Source organism: Mustela nivalis (genome assembly GCF_964662115.1).
Source record: "Mustela nivalis genome assembly, chromosome: X".
Classification (NCBI taxonomy): Eukaryota; Metazoa; Chordata; class Mammalia; order Carnivora; family Mustelidae; genus Mustela; species Mustela nivalis.
In genome coordinates, this window is record NC_139040.1 from 61,434,953 (window position 1) to 61,456,402 (window position 21,450).

Below are 21,450 nucleotides of genomic sequence, written 5' to 3' on the forward strand. Positions count from 1 at the left end.
GACAATTTTTTCACTCTTTGGTTAAGTTTATTCCTGTGAAACTTACTATTTTTTCATGGAACTGTAATTGTTTCCTTAATTTCTCCTTCAGCTGCTTTATTATTGATGTATAGAGATAGAACAGTTTTATGTACATGGATTTTGCATCCTGCAACTTAACTGTATTTTTTTATCAATTCTAGCGCTTTTTTGTAGAGTCTTTCAGGTTTTCTACCATGTCATCTACAAAGAGTGAAAGTTTTATTTCTTCCTTACTAATTTGTATGGCTTTTGGTTTTATTATTTTCTGTGACTAAGATGTCCAGTACTATGTAATAACATAACTAGTTATCTACATTCAAAGGAATACAATTTAACCCTTAACTTGCATAATACTAAAAAATAATCTCATATTGGATTACAAAAAAAATTCAACCCAGAGTGAATTAAACATTCAAATATAAGACCTGACACCATAAAACTCCTAGAAGAAAACATTGCAAAAAACCTCTTTGACAGTGACCTTAGCATAGCTTTTTGGATATTACATGAAAAATCATGTAAGCAAAAATAAATAATAGAAACATAAACTTAAACTTTTGCTCTACAGCAAAAGAAATAATAAAAAATAAAAGGCAACCTGTAGTAAAGAGATCATATTTCATGGTCAACTAATCTTTGACAAAGCAGGAAAGAATATCAGATGGAAAAAAAGTCTCTTCAAATGGTTTTGGGAAAATTATATAAAATAAAAAATGAGCCATTGGGAATTCATCAGGGTAAAAAAGCTTTTGCACAGCAAAGGGAACAGTCAACAAAACTAAAAAGTTGCTTCCATATCATGGCTATTGTAAATGTTGCTGCACTGTACATAGCAGTATGTATCTCTCAATTAGAGTTCTCATTTACTTTGGGTAAATACCCAATAGGGGAATTATTGGATGATATGGTATTTGTATTTATTTTTATTTTATTTTTTTATTTTTTTTTTATTTATTTATTTTTTAATTTATTTTTTATTTTCAGCATAACAGTATTCATTATTTTTCACCACACCCAGTGCTCCATGCAATTCGTGCCCTTTATAATACCCACCACTTAGTACCCCAACCTCCCACCCCCCACCCCTTCAAAACCCTCAGATTGTTTTTCAGAGTCCATAGTCTCTCATGGTTCACCTCCCCTTCCAATTTCCCCCAACTCCCTTCTCCTCTCTAACTCCCCATGTCCTCCATGCTATTTGTTATGCTCCACAAATAAGTGAAACCATATGATAATTGACTCTCTCTGCTTGACTTATTTCACTCAGCATAATAATCTCTTCCAGTCCCGTCCATGTATTTATTTTTATTTTTGAGTAATTTCCATATGGTTTTCCACAGTAGCTATACAAATTTATATTTGCAACAACAGTCTACAAGGGTTCCTATTTTTTTCACATCTTTGCCAACATCTGCTGTTTATTTATTTTTGATTTTAGTCATTCTGACACATGTAGGGTGATATCATATTGTGGTTTTGAATATTACCCAGCCATATAAAAGGATGAAATTTTGTGATTTGTGACAACATGGATGCACCTACAGGTTATTATGTTACATGAAATAAATCACACTGAGAAAGACGAGGAACATTTGATTTCATTCAAGTGTGAAATCTAAAACAAAAAAAATGGAATAAATGAATAAACACACAAAAAGTAGACTCAGACCTATACATACAGAGGACAAACTGATGGATGCCAGAGGGAAGGATTGGGGGTTGGGCAAAATGAGTGAAAGGGAGTGGGAGATATAGGTTTCCAGTTATGGACTAAATAAGTCATAGGGGAAAAAGGTACAACATAGGGAATCTAATCAATGATATTGTAATAGCTATATATGGTGACAAATGTTAGCTACACTTGTGGTGAACATAGCATAACATTTAGAGAACTTGAATCACTATGTTGTACACCTGAATCTAATGTAACTTTGTGTATGAACTATACTCAGACTTTGAAATCATATATATAAAAATAAAATAAAAAATAAATCAACTGTCAAAGTATAGAAAACAAACAAAATGACTATTCAATCATTCAATACATGCATGTTTGCTTTGGTAATTTGAAATTTTAAAAAAATACTAAACATTACTTCCAACTTGAGCAGAGAACAACTCTGGATTCTGTGTGCTTTTGCCACCTTTTAATATCTGCATTAATGTCAGCAGATACTATCTTATTATGGTTATCATAGCTTAGAGTCAAGAGAGGGCAGTAAATAACAACTCAGGTGGGGTCCCTGTACAATTTCACTGGTGAAGAGGATACTGTATTGGCTGAAAACAGCACAGAACTAATTCAGTCAGGCTATTTAAGAATTAGATGACTACAATTTTGCTATTTTCCAGAAATCCTAGAGTATTAATAATATGTGTTAACTTTGAATATGTGAAAATTGAAGTTATGAGGAAGAAAGTAAAGGCTAAGAATTTTATGATGCTAATTAATTCACTTATGTATATTTTAAAGGCATCACAATGTATTGGTTTTTATAAAGAAAAATAACATTCTTTTAGAAGTAACCTATAGGGACGCCTGGGTGGCTCAGTTGGTTGGACGACTGCTTTCGGCTCAGGTCATGATCCTGGAGTCCCGGGATCAAGTCCCGCATCGTACTCCCAGCTTCACAGGGAGTCTGCTTCTCCCTCTGACCTTCTCCTCACTCATGCTCTCTCTCACCTCCTCTCTCTCAAATAGATAAATAAAATCTTTAAAAAAAAATAGAAGTAACCTATAAAGCAAGTCCTGGAATTTTAGAATATGCCAAACACATAAACACATTTTGTTTTAAAATGTTGAAAGAAATCATTCAAAACAATAATTGAGATCTTGATTTTTTTTAAAGATTTTATTTATTTATTTGACAGAGAGAAATCACAAGTACACTGAGAGGCAGGCAGAGAGAGAGAGAGAGAGAGAAGGAAGCAGGCTCCCTGCTGAGCAGAGAGCCCGATGCGGGACTCGATCCCAGGACCCCGAGATCATGACCTGAGCCGAAGGCAGCGGCTTAACCCACTGAGCCACCCAGGCGCCCAAGATCTTGATTTTTTTGTAAAAAAGTCTTGAATTAGTAAAGAATTTTAGTAGATGTTATAAAAAGCAATAAGACTCCATTTCCACAGGAAGTATCTTTAAAGCAAAGTGTAAAAAAGAAAGTATGTCCATAAAAGAAAAGAGACAATAAGGTTAAAAAAGCATAAGTCTATATTCAAAGACCTACATTAAGTAAATATTTACATAATAATTTAGGTTTTTTTCATATTTAAAAATCTCCAAGTATCTGACTTTAGTATGGAAAACAAGACCCTTGATTCGGTTTGTTTATGAAAACAATGAAAAGTATATAATAAAAAGATGTCATGGTTGTTTGTTTATGAGATAGTATAAAAAAGTAGTACAGAGAAATTTTTTTCTTTAAACTAAGAAGTGTGATAAAACTGGATAATTTTTTTCTTTCTTTCTTTTTTTTTAAAGATTTTATTTATTTATTTGACAGAGAGAGATCACAAGTAGGCAGAGAAGCAGGCAGAGAGAGAGAGGAGGAAGCAGGCTCCCCGCTGAGCAGAGAGCCTGATGCAGGACTCAATCCCAGGACCCTGGGATCATGACCTGAGCCGAAGGCAGAGGCTTAACCCACTGAGCCACCCAGGTGCCCAAGGATGATTTTTTTCTTATTAAAAATGTAACATAGGATACAAAGTAGTAGCAGGATAAAACTTTAATTGTTAATATGCTAATAAAATGTTCTGCACATATACAGAGTCTATCAAAAAAATCTCACATCAGAAGGAGAAGGTCAAATAAAAAAAAAAACAGGAAAACCACAAAAAGAACTGAGAACCAAAGCAGAAACTGAGAAAAGGAATAAGGAACAAAATCAAAACACTGGAAATATCAAATGCAGATGTTAAAAGAAGAGCTGGAAGAAATACTTCAACAAGAAAACAAACAAACTTGGAAGAATTAAGATGGCAGAGGAATAGTTGGACCATAAACTTGCCTCATCTCTCAAACACAGCTAAATAATTATCAAATCATCCGAACATCCAAGACTTCACCCTGAGGACCGAGAGAACAAACCCACAAGTCTACAAGTAGAGAAGTGACCACCTTCTGAAAGGTAGGAGGTGTGGAGAGTTCATTTTGGGGTATAAGAACTGTAGGTGCTGTGAAGGGAAAGGACCTTTATTTATGGAGACTACCGAAAGGTATTATAAGCAGCAAAGTGCAAAACCTGAGGTTTTAGAAGTCTGCCACCACCAAGGTGATACTTGGCTTTGAGTGGCTCAGGTGGGGAAGGGGGTGGAGACCCAGGAGTGGGCAGTGTGATCTTAGGATCTTCCAGGTCACAAGAAGAATGGCTGGCATCAAAGTGCTGCTCTGTTCCCAGACACAGAAGTGGGGATTCTGGCTGCGGGCAGCAAGCCTGGGTGCTAGCTCTCTACTCTACCTTGCCATAAACTCAGAAGCACTGTGTGGTCATGCAACTGCTTTCCTGGAACAGGCCAGCAAATGGCAAAAGCATGGTGAGACCCTCCCTCAGAGGATCAGTATGGATCTGCATTTGAAACCTAATCTCATGACTGAGATAAAACAGCTCAGAAATAGGCAGGGTGAAGAAAGGGATATGACACAAACAGAGAGCACAAGAGGGTGATTGTTTACTCTCCCGAGGGCTTCCTGAAGAGTGGCAGGTGCAAACTCAGGACTCTGGGGCTAAAGAGTGGGGTACAGCTGTTTTTACCCCACCCATCAGCCCTGAAAGTCTTCAGGGAGTAAAACAGTGCCACCTAGTGGAGGCCAGAGCCCCATACACCAAGCCTCGCCCTCTCTGTGCCCTGCAGGCACATCTCTACTAGGGCAAGTCCACCAGAGAATCAGTGCAACAGACCTCCTCCCCCAGAAAACCAGCACAAACACCTTCCATACACCAAATCCGCTGATCAGAAGGAGCTGTAAAGTTTCAGCTCTTGGAGAAATAGGATAGAGCTTTCTTTTATTTATTTTTATTTTTTATTAATTTTTATTTTTCTTATTTTTAATTCTTTTTTATCTTTTTTCATTTTTTACTTTTATAAATATCTTTTATTTTATTTTATTTTATTTTATTTTATTTTATTATTTTATTATTTATATTTTTGGATCCGGTTTCTTTTCACAAGCAGACCAAAGCACACTCAGGATCTCGTGTTTTTTGTTGTTGTCATTGTTGTTTTATTTTTGTTTTTGTTTTTTTGGATAAAATGACAAGAGAGAGGAATTTACTACAAAAATAATAGGAAGTATAACTAACAGTTAAGGATTTAATACAGTTATATGTAAGATGTCTGAATGAGAATTTAAAACAACAATTATAAGGATACTAGCTGGGTTTGATAAAAGCATAGAAAACACTAGAGACCCCCTTAATGCAAAGATAAAAGAACCAAAATCTAATCAAACCAATATTAAAAATTCTATAACTGAAATGCAAACCTGAATGGATGCCATAACATGATGATGGGTGAATCAGAAGAATGAATCAATCATAGAAATACCTTATGATCTATCAATTGCACTACTAGGTATTTACCCAAGGGGTACAAAAATACAAATTTAAAAGGGTACCTTCTCCCCAAAGTTCATTATCAACAATAGTCAAATTATGCAAAGAGCCCAATGTCCATTTACTGATGAATGGATAAAGAAATTATGGTGTAGATACATAATGGACTATTACTCATCTATCAGAAAAAATGAAATCTTGTCATTTGCAATGATGTAGATGAAGCTAGAGTGTATGATTTAAGTGAAATAAGTCAGTCAAAGAAAAATAAATACCATATGATTTCACTTGTAAGTAGAATTTAAGAAACAATACAGATGAACATATGGAAAGGGGAAAAGAAAAAAAAAGAAGAGAAGGAAACAAACCATGAAACTCAAAGATACAGAACAAACTAAGCATTGATGGAGGAAGGTGTGTGTTGGGAAGGATGAAGTAGATGGTTGATGCATATTAAGCAGCCCACTTGCTTTGAGCACCAGGTGTTTTTTTTTTTTTTTAAGATTTTATTTATTTACTTGAGAGAGAGACAGTGAGAGAGAGCATGAACGAGGAGAAGGTCAGAGAGAGAAGCAGACTCCCCATGGAGCTGGGAGTCCGATGCGGGACTCCATCCCGGGACTCCAGGATCATGACCTGGGCCGAAGGCAGTCGTCCAACCAACTGAGCCACCCAGGCGTCCCGAGCACCAGGTGTTTTATGTAAGGGATGAATCACTGAATACTACTCCTGAAACCAATAATGCAGTTTGTTAACTAATTAGACTTAAAAAAAAAAAACTGAAGAAGAAAGAAAAAAGAAAATAAACTTAGAGACCATCAGGCTTATAGAATGTTGTACCTGATGTTACAATGATGTTTTGAGCCCTTTGACTAGGGGTCAAGAACCACAAGCCCAGTCTTAAAACCCAGCCACACAGAGAAACATTGTGAGCCTGGATTGTTTCAGGTGTCTTCAAAGTCTTTTAACTTATCCAAATGCCCCACAATTATACCTCTTATCTAACACTCCTCCCTCATCCAAGGAAATATGTTGAAAATCCTTGCCATTGGGGCACCTAGGTGGCTTAGTTGGTTAAGCAACTGCCTTCAGCTCAGGTCATGATCCTGGAGTCCTGGGATTGAGTCCCACATCAGGGACTCAGCAGGGAGTCTGCTTCTCCTTCTGACCCTCCTTCTCATGTGCTCTCTCTCTCTCTCTCTGTCTCTCTCATTCTCTGTCTCTCTCTCTCTCTCAAATAAATAAATAAAATATTTTAAAAAGAGAAAAAAAATCCTTGCCATAAAGGATGGAAGCAGGCTCCTTTACTCAGAACTGCATAATTTGCCCTTAGTCCTGTAAATCCAGCTTGATACTCAGCAGGAGAAAAGGTCCTGGGTACCCACCTCCTCAAGCTTTGATACATAAATGGAGTTTATACTTCATCTAATAGAGATAATTCAGTCACCAGTTGATATTTGTTGCATGCTAAATAATGAATGATATGGGATGAATATACTTGTCTCAGTTCCAAATTTTTTTTCAGATATTATATGGTACAAGCTGGATAGCTAGTTTGTGCAATCATATCCTGAATGCCCCTGGTATTTTTAAGTGTATATTTTAATTTCCATTAGTTAACATACAGTGTTATATTAGTTTCAGGTATACAATATAGTGATGCAACAATCCCATACGTCACCTAGTGCTAATCAGGGCAAGTGCACTCCTTAATACCCACCTTCTGTTTAACCCATCCCCCCATCTACCTCCCCTCTGGTAACTATCATTTGGTTCTCTATTCTTGTTACTCTCTCTATGTTAATCTGTTTTGTTTCTTAAACTCCACATAAGAATGAAATCATATGGTATTTGTTGTTCTCTGACTCTCTTATTTTACTTAGTGTAATACCCTCTAGCTCAATTCACACCTTTGCAACTTATTTTACTTAGTATAATACCCTCTAGCTCAATCAACATCTGTGCACATGGCAAGATTTCATTCTCTTTTTGGCTGAGTAAAATTCTGTTGTTTATATATATCAAATCTTCTTTATCTATTCATCAGTTGTTGGACATTGGTTCCATAATTCGGCTATTATAAATGCTGCTATAAACATAGGGGTTCATGTGTCCTTTGAATTAGTGCTTTTGTATTCTTTGGGTAAATACCCAGTAGTGTAATAGCTGAATCATGGGGTAGTTCTTTTTTAAATTTTTTGGAGAAAGATCCATACTGTTCTCCACACTTTGCATCCCACAAACAGTGCAGGAAGTTTCCTTTTTCCCCACATCCTGGCAAACTCTAGTTACTTCGTGTGTTTATTTTAGCCATTCTGAGAGGTGTGAAGTGATACATTCTTGTAGGTTTGATTTGAATTTCCCTGATGGTAAGTGAAGAACAACTTTTCATGAGCCCATTGGCCATCTGTATGTCTTCTTTGGGAAAATGTCTGTTCATGTCTTCTGCCCAATTTTTAATTGGATGATTCATTTTTTGGGTGTTGAGTTTGATAAGTTCTTTAAATATTTTAAATAATAACCCTTATTGAATATGTCATTTTCAAATATGTTCTCCCATTCTGTATATTGCATGTTAGTTTTATTCATTTTTTTTCCTTCCATGTGCAGAAGCTTTTTATTTTGAAGTCCCAATAGTTTATGTTTGCATTTGTTTCCCTTGCCCTATGGGACCTATTTAGAAAAAAAGTTGCTATGGCCCATATTAAAGAAGTTACTGCCTGTGTTATCTTCTAGGATTGTTCTAGATTTCAGATCTCACATTTAGGTCTTTTTAATTTTTTTTATGCTGTTTTAGCCACCATGCAGTATATCATTAGTTCTTGATGTAGTATCCATGCTTCATTGTTTGTGTATAACACCCAGAGTTCCATGCAATATGTTCCCCCCCTTAATATAATCCATTCTGAATTTGTTTCTGTGTATCCTGTAAGAAAATAGTCCAGTTTGGGGGTGCCTGGGTAATTCAGTGGGTTAAGCCTTTGCCTTCAGTTCAGGTGATGGTCTCAGGGTCCTGGGATCGAGCCCCACATCAGGCTCTCTGCTCAGCGGGGAGCCTGCTTCCCTCTCTTTCTGCCTGCCTCTCTGCCTACTTGTGATCTCTGTCTGTCAAACAAACAAACAAACAAATAAATAAATCTTATTTAAAAAAAAGAAAATAGTCCAGTTTTATTGTTTTGAATATTGCTCTCCACTTCTAACACCATTTGTTGAAGAGACTGTCTTTTGCCATTGGATATTATTATCTGCTTTGCTGAAGATTAATTGATAATGTAGTTGTTGGTTCATTCCTGGGTTTTCTATTCTGTCACTTTCACTTATGTGTCTCTTTTTGTCCCAGTACCATACCATTTTGATCACTATAGCTTTGTAATATAACTTCAGTTCTGTAACTGTGAAGCCTTCAGCTTTCCTTTTTTTTTTTTTTTCTTTCCCCAAGATTGTTTTACTTGTTAGGGTCATTTGTGGTTCCATACAAATTTCAGAATTATATTTGTAGGTCTGTGAAAAAAATGTTGTTGATAATTTGATAGGGATTGCATTAAATTTGTAGATTGTTTTGATAATATAGACATTTTAACAATATTTGTTCTTCTGACTCATGAACATGAAATTTATTTTCATTTTTTGGGTCATCTTTAATTTCTTTCATCAATGTTTTATAGTTTTCAGAGTACAGATCTTTTACCTCTTTAGATTTATTCCTAGGTATCTCACTTTTTTGGGTGAAATTATAAATGAGACTCTTTTCTTAATTTCTTTTTCAGCTATTTCATTGTTAGTGTATAAAAATGCAACAGATTTCTATACATTGATTTTGTATCCTGTTATTCAACTGAGTTTGTTTATCAGTTTTGGCAGGTTGTTTTGTTGTTGCTTTTTGTTTCTTTTCTTTTTTTAGTGGAGTTGTTCAAGTTTTCTGTATATAGTATCATGTCATCTTTGTATAGTGAATGTCTTATTTCTTCCTTACCAACTTCGATTATATATATATATTAAAATATATATATATATATATATACATATATATAGTCTGCTATCTGTGTCTAGGATTTCCAGTACTATGTTGAATAAAAGTGTTTTGTTCCTGACCTTAAAGAAAAACTCTTCATTTTTCCCCGATTAAGATAATGTGGGGTTTTCATATATGGCCCTTATTATGTTTAGGTGTGTTCCCTCTAAACCTACCTTATTTGAGATTTTTATCATGAATGTATGCTGTACTTTGTCAAATATTTTTTCGCATCTATTGAAATGATTATCTTGTTCTTTTTTTTTTAAGATTTTATTTATTTATCAGAGGGGGGGGAGAGCGAGCACAGGCAGACAGAATGGCAGGCAGAGGCAGAGGGAGAAGCAGGCTCCCCGCTGAGCAAGGAGCCTGATGTGGGACCCGATCCCAGGACGCTGGGATCATGACCTGAGCTGAAGGGAGTTGCCTAACCAACTGAGCCACCCAGGCGTCCCGATTATCTTGTTCTTATCCTTTCTCTCATTGATATGATATATCATGTTGATTGATTTGCAAATTTTGAACCACCCTTGCAAAACAAGGAATAAATCCCACTTGATTATAGTGAAAGAATTTTTTAATGTATCATTAGATGTATCATTGGATTTGGTTTGCTAGTATTTTGTTGAGGTTTTTTTTGCATTTCTGTTCATCACAGACATTGGCCTGTCATTCTCTCTCTCTCTCTCTTTAAACATTACAAATAAGATTTATTTTTATTTGTTACAATTAAGTGTCTGAACTTTAGATAGATCCTTGGATTATTGGTTCATTTTATCAGCTCCTTCAACTTTAGCACTTGTCTTATCCCCAGTAGCTTTTCCAGACTACAGATTTCACCAAGAAACTCCACTTTGTTTGTTGAGAGAGAGAGAAAGTGTGTGAGCAGGGGAAAGGGCTCCCAGGTGGATATTGAGCCCAATGTGGGGCTCAGTCTCATAACCCTGAGATCATAACCTGAGCCAAAATCAAGAGCCAGAGGCTTAACTGATGGAGCCACGTAGGCACCCCACATTTTATTTTTCTAACAAAGTCATCACGGAGTGGATAAATGGGCTGACAACACTTTCTATGTCTTTTCTGATTCTATTTGGAATCAGTTTATTGACTACTTCTTTCAAGTCATTTGTCTGCACCTCTCAGGTCATGATTTCCATCATCTTTTTCCAAATTTGGCAGACCTGTTTGTACTGAGCATAAGAGGTTTTCCAAATCTAATTGTTATACTTTTTCAGTAAAACCTACAGAAACTAGACAAAATAAATAGCCACTGATAGTCTTGACATCAACATAAGCTTCAATCATGATCTGCCTTTTTTTTTTTTTTTTTTTTTTTTAGCATGAAGTACATTTTGTCACAGGTAAGATCCATGGCATGAAAATTAGTCAGGCAGTTTTTTCCCTAGACATCCTCAGTAATTAGCTTGAATTTTCTAAATGTAATTTCATCATTCTGCAGATCAGTAAGGCTCACTTCAAAAAGAATTCCCTTGAGGCCATTAGATGTGATTTTGGTTGCTTGAGTTCTTTTGACTGTTTTTTTTTTTTTCACCCAATATATCTTATATTGAATGTAGGTGGTGCTTTCACATCAAACCAATTTTTCTCAGAAAATGGATCAACCACTTTATTCTTGCCTCCCATTTTGCTGCCTTTCATAAGGTGTTTGTTTTTGTGGACTACCGTGGTACTGCTCAGGGAGCCAAAAGCCTGTAATTGTCTTTTTCTTTTTTCTTTCTTTCTTTCTTTTTCTCTTTCTTTCTTTATTTCTTCTTTCGTGTCTTTATCTTTTTTTGGTATGAGAATAATGCTGACCTCATAGAATGAATTTTGAAGTTTTCCTTCCGCTTCTGTACTTTGGAATAGTTCAAGAAGAATGGTTATTGATTCTTCTTAAATATTTGGTAGAATTAATCTGTGAAGCCATCCAGTCCTAGTCTTTTGTTTGTTGGGAGGTCTTTTGTTTTGTTTTATTTTTTTCATTTTTTTAAAAGATTTTATTTATTTATTTATTTGACAGAGAGAGAGATCACAAGTAGGCAGAGAGGCAGGCAGAGTGAGAGGAAGGGAAGCAGACTCCCTGCTGAGCAGAGAGCCTGATGTGGGACTCGATCCCAGAACCCTGAGATCATGACCTGAGTCAAAGGCAGCGGCTTAACCCACTGAGCCACCCATGTGCCCCATTTTTTGTTTTTTGCCTATTTTTGTTTTTGTTTTTTACTGATTCAATTTCTTTGCTGGTAATCGGTCTACATAAATTTTCTAATTCTTCCTGTTTCCATTTTGGTAGTTTCTATGTTTTTAGGATTTTATCAGTTTCTTCCAGGTTGTCCAGTGTGTTGGCAGATAACTCTCATAATATTCTATTATAATTGTATTTATTTGCTGTTAGTTGTTATTCTCTCTTATTTTTGATTTTATTTGACTCATTTCTCTTTTTTTTGATAAGTCCAATTAGAGGTTTATCAATTTTATTTATTTTTTCAAAGAATCACCTCCTAGTTTCATGGATTTATTCTATTGTATGTTTAGTTTCAATATAATGTATGTCTGTTCTATTCTTTGTTATTTCATTTTCAGTTGTTTCCATGTAATTCTTTATTTATTCTTTTATTTCATGGTTGATCCATTCATTGTTTAGTACTGTGTTATTTAACCTCCATGTATTTTTGGTCTTTATAGATGTTTATCTTGTTGTTGACTGCTAGTTGCATTATGTTGTGGTCAGAAAAGATGCATGGTATGACTATTCATTCATTCATTTATTCATATTTGGTGAAGGCTGTTTTGTGACCTAATATGTGATGTATTCTAGGGAATGTTCCATGTGCACTTGAGAAGCATGTGTATTCTGCTCTTTTAGGATGGAATGTTCTGAAAACATCTTCCAAATCCATCTGGCCCAGTGTATTATACAGAGCCACGCTTTCTTTGTTGCTTTTCTGTTTAGATGATATATCAATGGACATAAGTGAGGTGTTAAAGTCCAATACTATTATGGTATTATTATTTACATTTGTTAGTAATTATTTTATGTATTTTGGTTATTAATTCCTTATTAAGTATATGGTTTGCAATTTTTTTTCAATTCTGTATGTTGTCTTTTCATTTTATTGTTACTTTTGCTATCGAAAAATATTTTAGTTTAATGTAGTACCACCTATTTCTTTTAATTGTGCTTTAAGTGTCAGATCAAAAAAATTCAGTGTTAAAACCCATGTCAAGAATAATTTTCTTATGTTTTATTTTAGGAGATTTATGGTTGTACTGATGGTTTACACTTAAGCCCTTAATCCATTTCAAGTCAATTTTTGTGTGTAGTGTAAGAAATGGATCTAGTTTCATTCTTTTGCACATGAATATCTCATTTTTCCCAGCAATGTTATTAAAGAGACTGTTTTCTCCATTTAGTATTTTGGCTCATTTGTCAAATATTAATTAACAATATTTAGAATTAGTCGACAAATATATGTGGCTTTCTTTTCAAAGTCCTAGTTTTGTTCTATTGATCTGTGTATCTACTTTTATGTCAGTAAAATACTGGTTTTTTTTTAAGATTTTATTTACTTATTTGACAGAGAGAGATCACAAGTAGGCAGAGAGGCAGGCAGAGAGAGAAGGGGAAACAGGCTCCCCACTGAGCAGAAAGCCCAATGTGGGGCTCAATCCCAGGACCCTGAAATCATGACCTGAGCCAAAGGCTCAAGCCATTAAGCCATCCAGGCACCACAGTACCATACTGTTTTGATTACTATAAAGTATAGCTTAAAATCCAGAATTGTGATACGGTATTTTTTTTTCTTCTTTCCCACTTTTACTTTGGTCACTTTGGGTTTTATATGGTCCCATAAAAATTTTAGTTTTGTTTTTTTTTTCATTAAAAACTCACACTGAGGGGTGCCTGGGTGGCTCAGTGGGTTAAAGCCTCTGCCTTCAGCTCAGGTCATAATCCCAGGGTCCTGGGGTCGAGCCCTGCATGGGGCTCTCTGCTCAGCGGGAGGCCTGCTTCCCCCTCTCTCTGCCTGCCTCTCTGCCTACTTGTGATCTCTGTCTGTCAAATAAATAAATAAAATCTTTTAAAAAAAACTCACATTGAGATCTTGAGAAGTTTGTACTGAATGTGCAGATGACTTTGGATGGTACTGATATTTTAACAGCATTGGTTATCCAATTTATGAACACAGGATATCTCTCCATTTATTTGTGTCTTCTTTGATTTATTTGATCAATGACTTGTTTTCAGAGTAGAAATATTTCAACTCCTATGCTAAACTTATTCCTAAATATTTTATTATTTTTAAAGCTATTCTAAATAGGATTGTTTCCTTCATTTATTTTTCAGATAATTTGCTGTTAGTATATAAAAAACACTATAGGTATACCTCAGGGATATTGCAGGTTTAGTTCCAGACCAACACAATAAAGTAAATATCACAATAAAATGAATCAGATGAACTCACAAGTGCAGATATATTTTGCTGGGCTTTTCTTCATTGGGAAACTTTTGATTATTGATTCAATCCCCTTACTACAATTGGCTGTATTCATACTATTTTCCCAATTAGTCTTGCTTGTGTCTGATCTAAGTTTTATTACTTTATTCTACCTACTAACTCTGAACTCAGTTTGTTCTTTATTCCCAGTTCCTTAATCCATAAAGTTAGGTTGTTCATTTGGGATCTTTCTTCTTAACAGAGGTAATTATTGCTAAGAACTTAGCTCTTAGATCTGCCTTTTCTGCATCCCATAAGTACTAGCATGCTGTGTTTCCATTTTAATTTGTCTCAGTATACTTTTAACTTTGACCTTTAACTCATTAAAGGTCATTTATTCATTAAAGGTCATTCCATTAGTTGTTCATGAGAATATTGTTTAATTTCCATGTATATGTAAATTTTCTAGTTTTCCTCATTTTTGATTTCTAGTGTGATCAGAAAAGATACTTGGTTTGACTTCCATCTTCTTGAATTTGCTAAGACTTGTTTTCTGACTGAATATATTGCCTATCCTAGAAAATGTGCACTCAAGAAGAATGTTTATTCTGTTAATGTTGGAAAGAATGTTCTGTATATGTCTATTAGGTCCTTTTTGTCTATCATACTGTTAAATCCACTGTTTTAATTCTCTGTCTCAACAATCACATCATTGTTGCGAGTGGGGCAGGGTTAAAGTCCCAACTATTATTGTATTGCTGTTTATGTCTCTTTTTAGTTCTCTAAGCTGTTTTTTTTTATTATGTTTAGTTAGCCACCATATAGAACATCATTAGTTTTTGATGTAGTGTTCAGTGATTCATCAGTTGCATATAACACCTAGTACTCAACCCAACAGGTGACCTCCCTAATACACATCACCTGACTACACCATCCCACTATCCCCTCCCCTCTGAAACCCTCAGTTTGTTTCCCAAAGTCCAGAGTCTCTGATGGTTTATCTGCTTCTCTGATTTCTTCCTCTTCACTCTTCCTTTCCTTCCCGTATGATCCTTTGTGCTATTCCTTATGTCCCACATATGAATGTAACCATATAATATTTGGCTTTCTCTGCTTGACTAATTTCACTTAACAATCCCCTCCACTTCTTTCCATGTCCATACAAATGGTGGGTATAAATCTTTCTGATGGCTAACTAATAATCTATTGTATATATGTACCACATCTTCTTTATTCATTCATGTGTTTAAGGGCATCTTGGTTCCTTCCATAGTTTGGCTACTGTGAACATTGTTGCTATGAACATTAGGGGGAATGTACTCCTTTTTTCACTACATTTTTATCCTTGGGGTAAATACCTAGGTCCTAGGTTTGCTGGGTCCTAGGGTAGCTCTATTTTTAACTTTTTAAGGAACCTCCACACTGTTTTCCAAAGTGGCTGTACAAACATGCATTTCCACCAAGAGTGTAAGAGGTTTCCCCTTTTTCCACAGCCTCTACAACATTTATTGTTTCTTGCCTTGTTAATTTTAACCATTCTGAACTGGTGTAAGGTGGTATCTCTTTGTGGTTTAGATTTGTATTTCTCTGATGGCTAGTGATGTTGAATAGTTTTTCATGTGTCTGTTAGCCATTTCTTTGTCTTCTTTGGAGAAGTGTCTGTTCATGTATTCTGCCCATTTCTAAGCTGGATTATTTGCTTTTTGAGCGTTGTTTGAGAAGTTCTTTATAGATCTTGGATACCAGAGCTTCATCTGTAATGTCATTTGCAAATATATTTTCCTATTCTGTGGGTTGCCTCTTTGTTTTGTTGACTGTTTCCTTTGCTGTGCAGAAGATTTTTATCTTGATGAAGTCCAAAATGTTCATTTTTGCTTTTGTTTCCCTTGCCTTTGGAGATGTGTCTTGAAAGAAGGTACTGTGGCAGATGTTGAAGAGGTTACTGTCTATGTTCTCCTCTAGGATTTTGATGGAATCTTGTCTCACATTGAAGTCTTTCATCTATTTTGAGTTTATCTTTGTGTGTAGTGGAAGAGAATGGTCGAGTTATATCATTCTACGTGTGGCTGTCCAATTTTCCCAGCACCAGGAAATGTGCTTTAAATGTTGAAAAAGAAAAACAAAACTGGGGACATCATATTACCTGATTTCAAGCTTTATTACAAAGCTGTGATCATTAAGACATCATGATACTGGCAAAAACAAAACAAAACAATTGAACAAACAAATAACCCAGACACATAGGCCAGTGAAACAGAGTAAAGAGCCCAGATATGGACCATGAACTATATGGTCAAGTAATCTTCAACAAAGCAGGAAAAAAATATCCAATGCAAAAAAGACAGTTTCTTCAATAAATGGTGCTGGGAAAATTGGACAGTTATGTATAGAAGAATGAAACTCAACCATTTTCTTACACATTACACATTTCTTATACATTTTCTTACAAAATGTGTAATTTTTTACAAAATTTCTTACAAAATTTATTACACATTTTCTTACAAAAATAAACTCAAAATGGCTGAAAGGATTTCATCAAAATCCTAGAGGAGAACATAGGCAATAACCTCTTTAACCTTGGCCACAGAAAGTTCTTTCAAAACACATCTCCAAAGGCAAGAGAAACAAAAGTGAAAGTGAACTGTGGGGAATTCATCAAGATAAAAATCTTCTTCACAGCAAAAGAAACAATCAGCAAAACAATGGAATAGGAGAAGATATTTGTAAATGACACTACAGACTGAGGACTGATATCCAAGATCTATAAAGAACTTATCAAACTCAACACCAAACAGAACAGACAATTCTCCAATGAAGACATACAAATGGCTAGCAGACACATGAAAATTACGTTCATCATCATTAGCCATCAGGGAAATTCAAGTCAAAACCACACTGAGATTCCACCTTTCACCAGTTAGAATGGCAAAAATTAGCAAGGCAAGAAACAACAAATGTTGGAGAGGATGTGGAGAATGGGGAACACTCTTACACTGTTAATGGGAATGCAAGTTGGTGCAGCCACTTTAGAAAACAGTTTGGATGTCCCTCAAAAGATTAAAAATAGAGCTACCCTATGACCTGACAATTGCACTATTGGGTATTTACCCCAAAGATACAAATGTAGTGAAAAGTAGGGCCATATGTACCCCAATGTTCATAGCAGCAATATCCACAATAACCAATCTAAGGATAGAGCTGAGATGCCCTTCAAAAGACAAATGGACAAGGAAGATGTGGTCCATATATACAATGGAATATTACTCAACCATCATAAAGGATGAATACCCAACTTTTGTGTCAACATGGATGGGACTGGAGGAGATTATGCTGAGTGAAAAAAGTCAAGCAAAGAAAGTTAATTATCATATGGTTTCACTTACTTGTGGAACATAAGGAATAACATGAAGGACATTAGGAAAAGGTAAGGGAAAGTAAAGGGGGGCAAGCCGGATGGGGAGAGGACCCATGAGAGACTGTAGACTCCAAGAAACAAACTGAGGGTTTTAGAGGAGAGGGGATGGGTGAGCCTGATGATGGGAATTAAGAAGGACACATTGCATGGAGCACTGCATGTTATAGATAAACAATGAATCTTGGAACACTACATCAAAAACTAATGATGTATTATATGGTGACTAACATAACACAATACAAAATAATAATTTAAAAATAAAATAAAATCTAATTTTTCTGATATAAGAATTGCTACCCCAGCTTTCTTTTGAGGTCTGCTGGCATGATAATGGTTTTCCATTGCCTCGCTTTCAATCTGGGGGTATCTTTATGTTCAAAATCAGTCTCTGATAGACAGTATAAGGATGGGTCCTGTCTTTTATCCTGTCTGCAACCCTATGCCATTTTATGGGAACATTTAGGCCTTTTGCATTCAGAGTAACTACTGAAAGATATTAATTTAGTTCCATCATATTGCCTGTAATGTCCCTGTTCTCTGTAAATTATTGGTGTATATTACTCTTGAGGTGTTTCTTCTTTTATAGAATCCCCCTTAATATTTCATAGAGGTCTGGCTTGGTGATCACATATTCTTTCAGTTTCTGCTGATCCTGGAAGCCCCGTGACTCTCTGCCCATTCTGAATGACAGTGTTCCTGGGAAAAAACATTCTTGGCTGCATGTTCTTCTCATTTAGTACCCTGAACATATCTTGCAAGCCCTTTCTGCTTTACCAGGTCTCCGTGGACAGGGCTGATGTTATTCTGGGAATAGAATGGGTATAGCCATTGGGTAAGAAATATCTTCCTCTAGGTGCATGGGTAAGAAATATCTTCCCCTAGGTGCTCTCAGGCTAGCTTCCTTGGCTCTAAGATTAACAAGTTTTATTATTATATGCAAGGATTTTGGTCTATTTTTATTGATCTTGGGAGAGTTCCTCTCTGCCTCTGGGACACGAATGCTTGTCTTCTTCCCCAGATTAAGGAAGTTCTAAGCTATGACTTGCTCAAATATATCTTCTAGTCCTTTCTTTCTTGCTTCACCCCCTCAGGTATCCCAATAATAATGAAACTGGAACATTTCTTCATGTCATTTATCTCTCTAAGACTGATGTCATGGACTTCTAATTACTTATCCCTATCCTCCTCAACTACCTTCCTTTCTATCAGCTTATCTTCTAGATCACTAATACTTTCTTTCTGTGCCATTTACCTTAGCTGTCAGAGTATCCAGTTTAGACAGCATGTCATTCCATTTATAGTATTTTAATATTTCTTTTTTTTTAAGATTTTATTTGTGTATGTGACAGAGAGATACACTGACAGAACAGAAGCAGGGGGAGTGGGAGAAGGAGAAGTAGGCTCCCTGTTGATCATGAAGCCTGATTTGGGGCTCAATCCCAGGATCATGACCTGAGCCAAAGGCAGACACTTAATGACTGAGCCACCCAGGTACCCCTGAATATGGCTTCTATTCATTATGTTACATAATTCCTATAGTCTTTCTTCACTCTTTTGCATTCTCTTTTTAAGTTTCTATTTGAATTCCAGTTCATTAATAAACAGTGTAATATTAGTGGCAAGTGTACAATTTAGTGATTCAACAGTTCCATGTAGCACCTTGTGTTCATCACTAATGCACTCATTAATCGCCAGTAACCTATTTAACTCATCCCCCATCCCCTCCCTTCTGATATTCCACACTTTGTTCCCTATAGTTAAGAGTCTGTTTCTTTGTTTGTCCCTCTCTCTTTTTTTCCATTTGCTTGTTTGTTTTGTTTCTTAAATTCCACATGAGTGAAATCATATGGTATTTGTCTTTCTCTGGATGACTTAATGCACTTAGCATAATACTCTAGCTCTGTCCATATCATTGCAAATGACAAGATTTCACTTTTTATGGCTGGATAATATTCCTTTCCATATACATACCACTTCTTTATCCATTCATTAGTCATTGAACACTTGGGTTCTTTCCATAGTTTGGCTATTATAGATAATGCTGCTATAAATATCTGGATTCCTGTATCCCTTTGAGTCTGTATTTCTTAATTTTTTTGTGTAAATACTTAGTAGTGCAATTGCTGGATCATAGGATAGTTCTATTTTTAAGGTTTTGAAGAAACTCCATCCTGTTTTCCAGAGTGCTATACCAGTTTGCATTCCCACCAACAGTGCAGGAGGGTTCCCCCTTTTTCCTCATTCTCACCAACACCTGTTCTTTCTTGTGTTGTTGATTTGAACTATTATAACAGGTGTGAGATAATATTTCATTGTAGCTTTTTAAAGATTTACTTATTTATTTTAGAGAGAGAGAATGAGAAAGAGAGAGAGCAATCAGCAGGGGAGAGGGAAGAGGAAGAAGCAGAGAGAGAGAGAATCCTCAAGCAAACTCCCTGCTAAGCACAGACCCTAATGCAGGGCTTGATCCCAGGACCCTGAGATCATGACCCAAGCTGAAATCAAGAGTCAACCTCTTAACAGACTGAGCCATCCAGGCATCTCTCTCATTAGTGTTTTGATTTGTACTTACTTGATGATAAGTGATGTAGTATATTTTCATGTGTCTGTTGGCCATCTGTATGTCTTTTTTTTAAAGATTTTATTTGTTTATTTGACAGAGAGAAATCACAAGTGGGCAGAGAGGCAGAGAGAGAGAGAGAGAGGAGGAAGCAGGCTCCCTGCTGAGCAGAGAGAGCCCGATGCGGGACTCGATCCCAGGACCCCGAGATCATGACCTGAGCCGAAGGCAGCGGCTTAACCCACTGAGCCACCCAGGCGCCCCCATCTGTATGTCTTTATTGGAAAAATATCTATCCATGTCTTCAGCCTATTTTTAAATTGGATTATTTGGGTTTTGGGTGCTGACATTTTCATTTTCTCTCTGGATAATTTCAAATACCCCATCTTCTAGATCACTGATTCTTTATTCTACATTATCAAGTCTGCTTTTGAAGCTATTGAATTTTTCAGTTCAATCAATGTATTTTCAGCTCTAGAATTTTGGGGAGATAGTTTCTATGTCTTTGTTGAGCTTTTCACTTTGCTGCTGCATTGTTTCCTTAATTTCAATTAGTTGTCCCTGTCTTTGTGTTCTTCTAGTTCACTAAACTTCTTTAAGAGAATTATTTGTCTGATAGTTGACAAATTTTCCTTTGTTTATGGTGTTATTGAAGCTTTTTTAGTTTCATTTGGTGCTTTCATGTTTACTGGATTTTTCCTTATTTTTTAAAGGTTTTATTTATTTATTTGACACAGAGAGAGAGAGTGATCACAAGTAGGCAGAGATGCAGGCAGAGAGAGAGGGGGAAGCAGGCTCCCTGCTTAGCAGAGATCCCAATGTAGGGCTCAATCCCAGGACCCTGAGATCATGACCTGAGCTGAAGGCAGAGGCTTAACCCACTGAGCCACCCAGGTGCCCCTTTTCCTGATTTTTTGATTCCCTATGTTGGTATCTTTGCATCTGAGTGAACTGTATCCTCTATCAGACTTCATGGGCTCACCTTGGCAGAGACAGATTTTCACCTGTCAGCTCAAGTTTGGCCTCTGGATATGTCTTCTGCTAACATCCTTCAGCAGGTGCGGCTTGCTGTAAGAGTTTATTTTGGGCCAAGACCACTGACTGAGCTCTGAGGTAGGAGAGGGTGCTACTGGGTGGAAACAGTTTGATACACCTATTGACCTGGTTCCCTGCCTAAGCGAGGCTGTAGGATGGGCTCCACATGTTTCCTGGGTTCCCTGGTAAGAGTTAACAAATGGATGCAACTGAATACTACATTCAGTAGCAAATGGAGCTATGAATTAATTTCTCTGTACTGGCATGGCACAGGACAGACCCCAGGGTCTCCAAAGATCATTGTTTGGAACCCCAATTTGGTGAGAATGTATATTAAATCACCTACAAGATGGGGTCACCAGTTTTGTTCCACAGATAGGCAAAAGCCATAGACTGTGCTCTCTGTTAAAGTGTCAAGGCTGTTG

General features: G+C 36.2%; 1 pseudogene across 1 annotated transcript; it reads right to left on the reverse strand.

Annotated features, from left to right (window-relative positions):
* Nucleotides 1-4,054: 4,054 nt before the first annotated feature.
* On the reverse strand, nt 4,055-14,728 carry LOC309855896 (small ribosomal subunit protein eS1 pseudogene; annotated as a pseudogene). The gene is made up of 3 exons: nt 14,724-14,728; nt 10,596-11,272; nt 4,055-4,191 (listed from the first exon to the last, which is right to left on the reverse strand). The product of its transcript is annotated as a small ribosomal subunit protein eS1 pseudogene (transcript).
* Nucleotides 14,729-21,450: the final 6,722 nt, after the last annotated feature.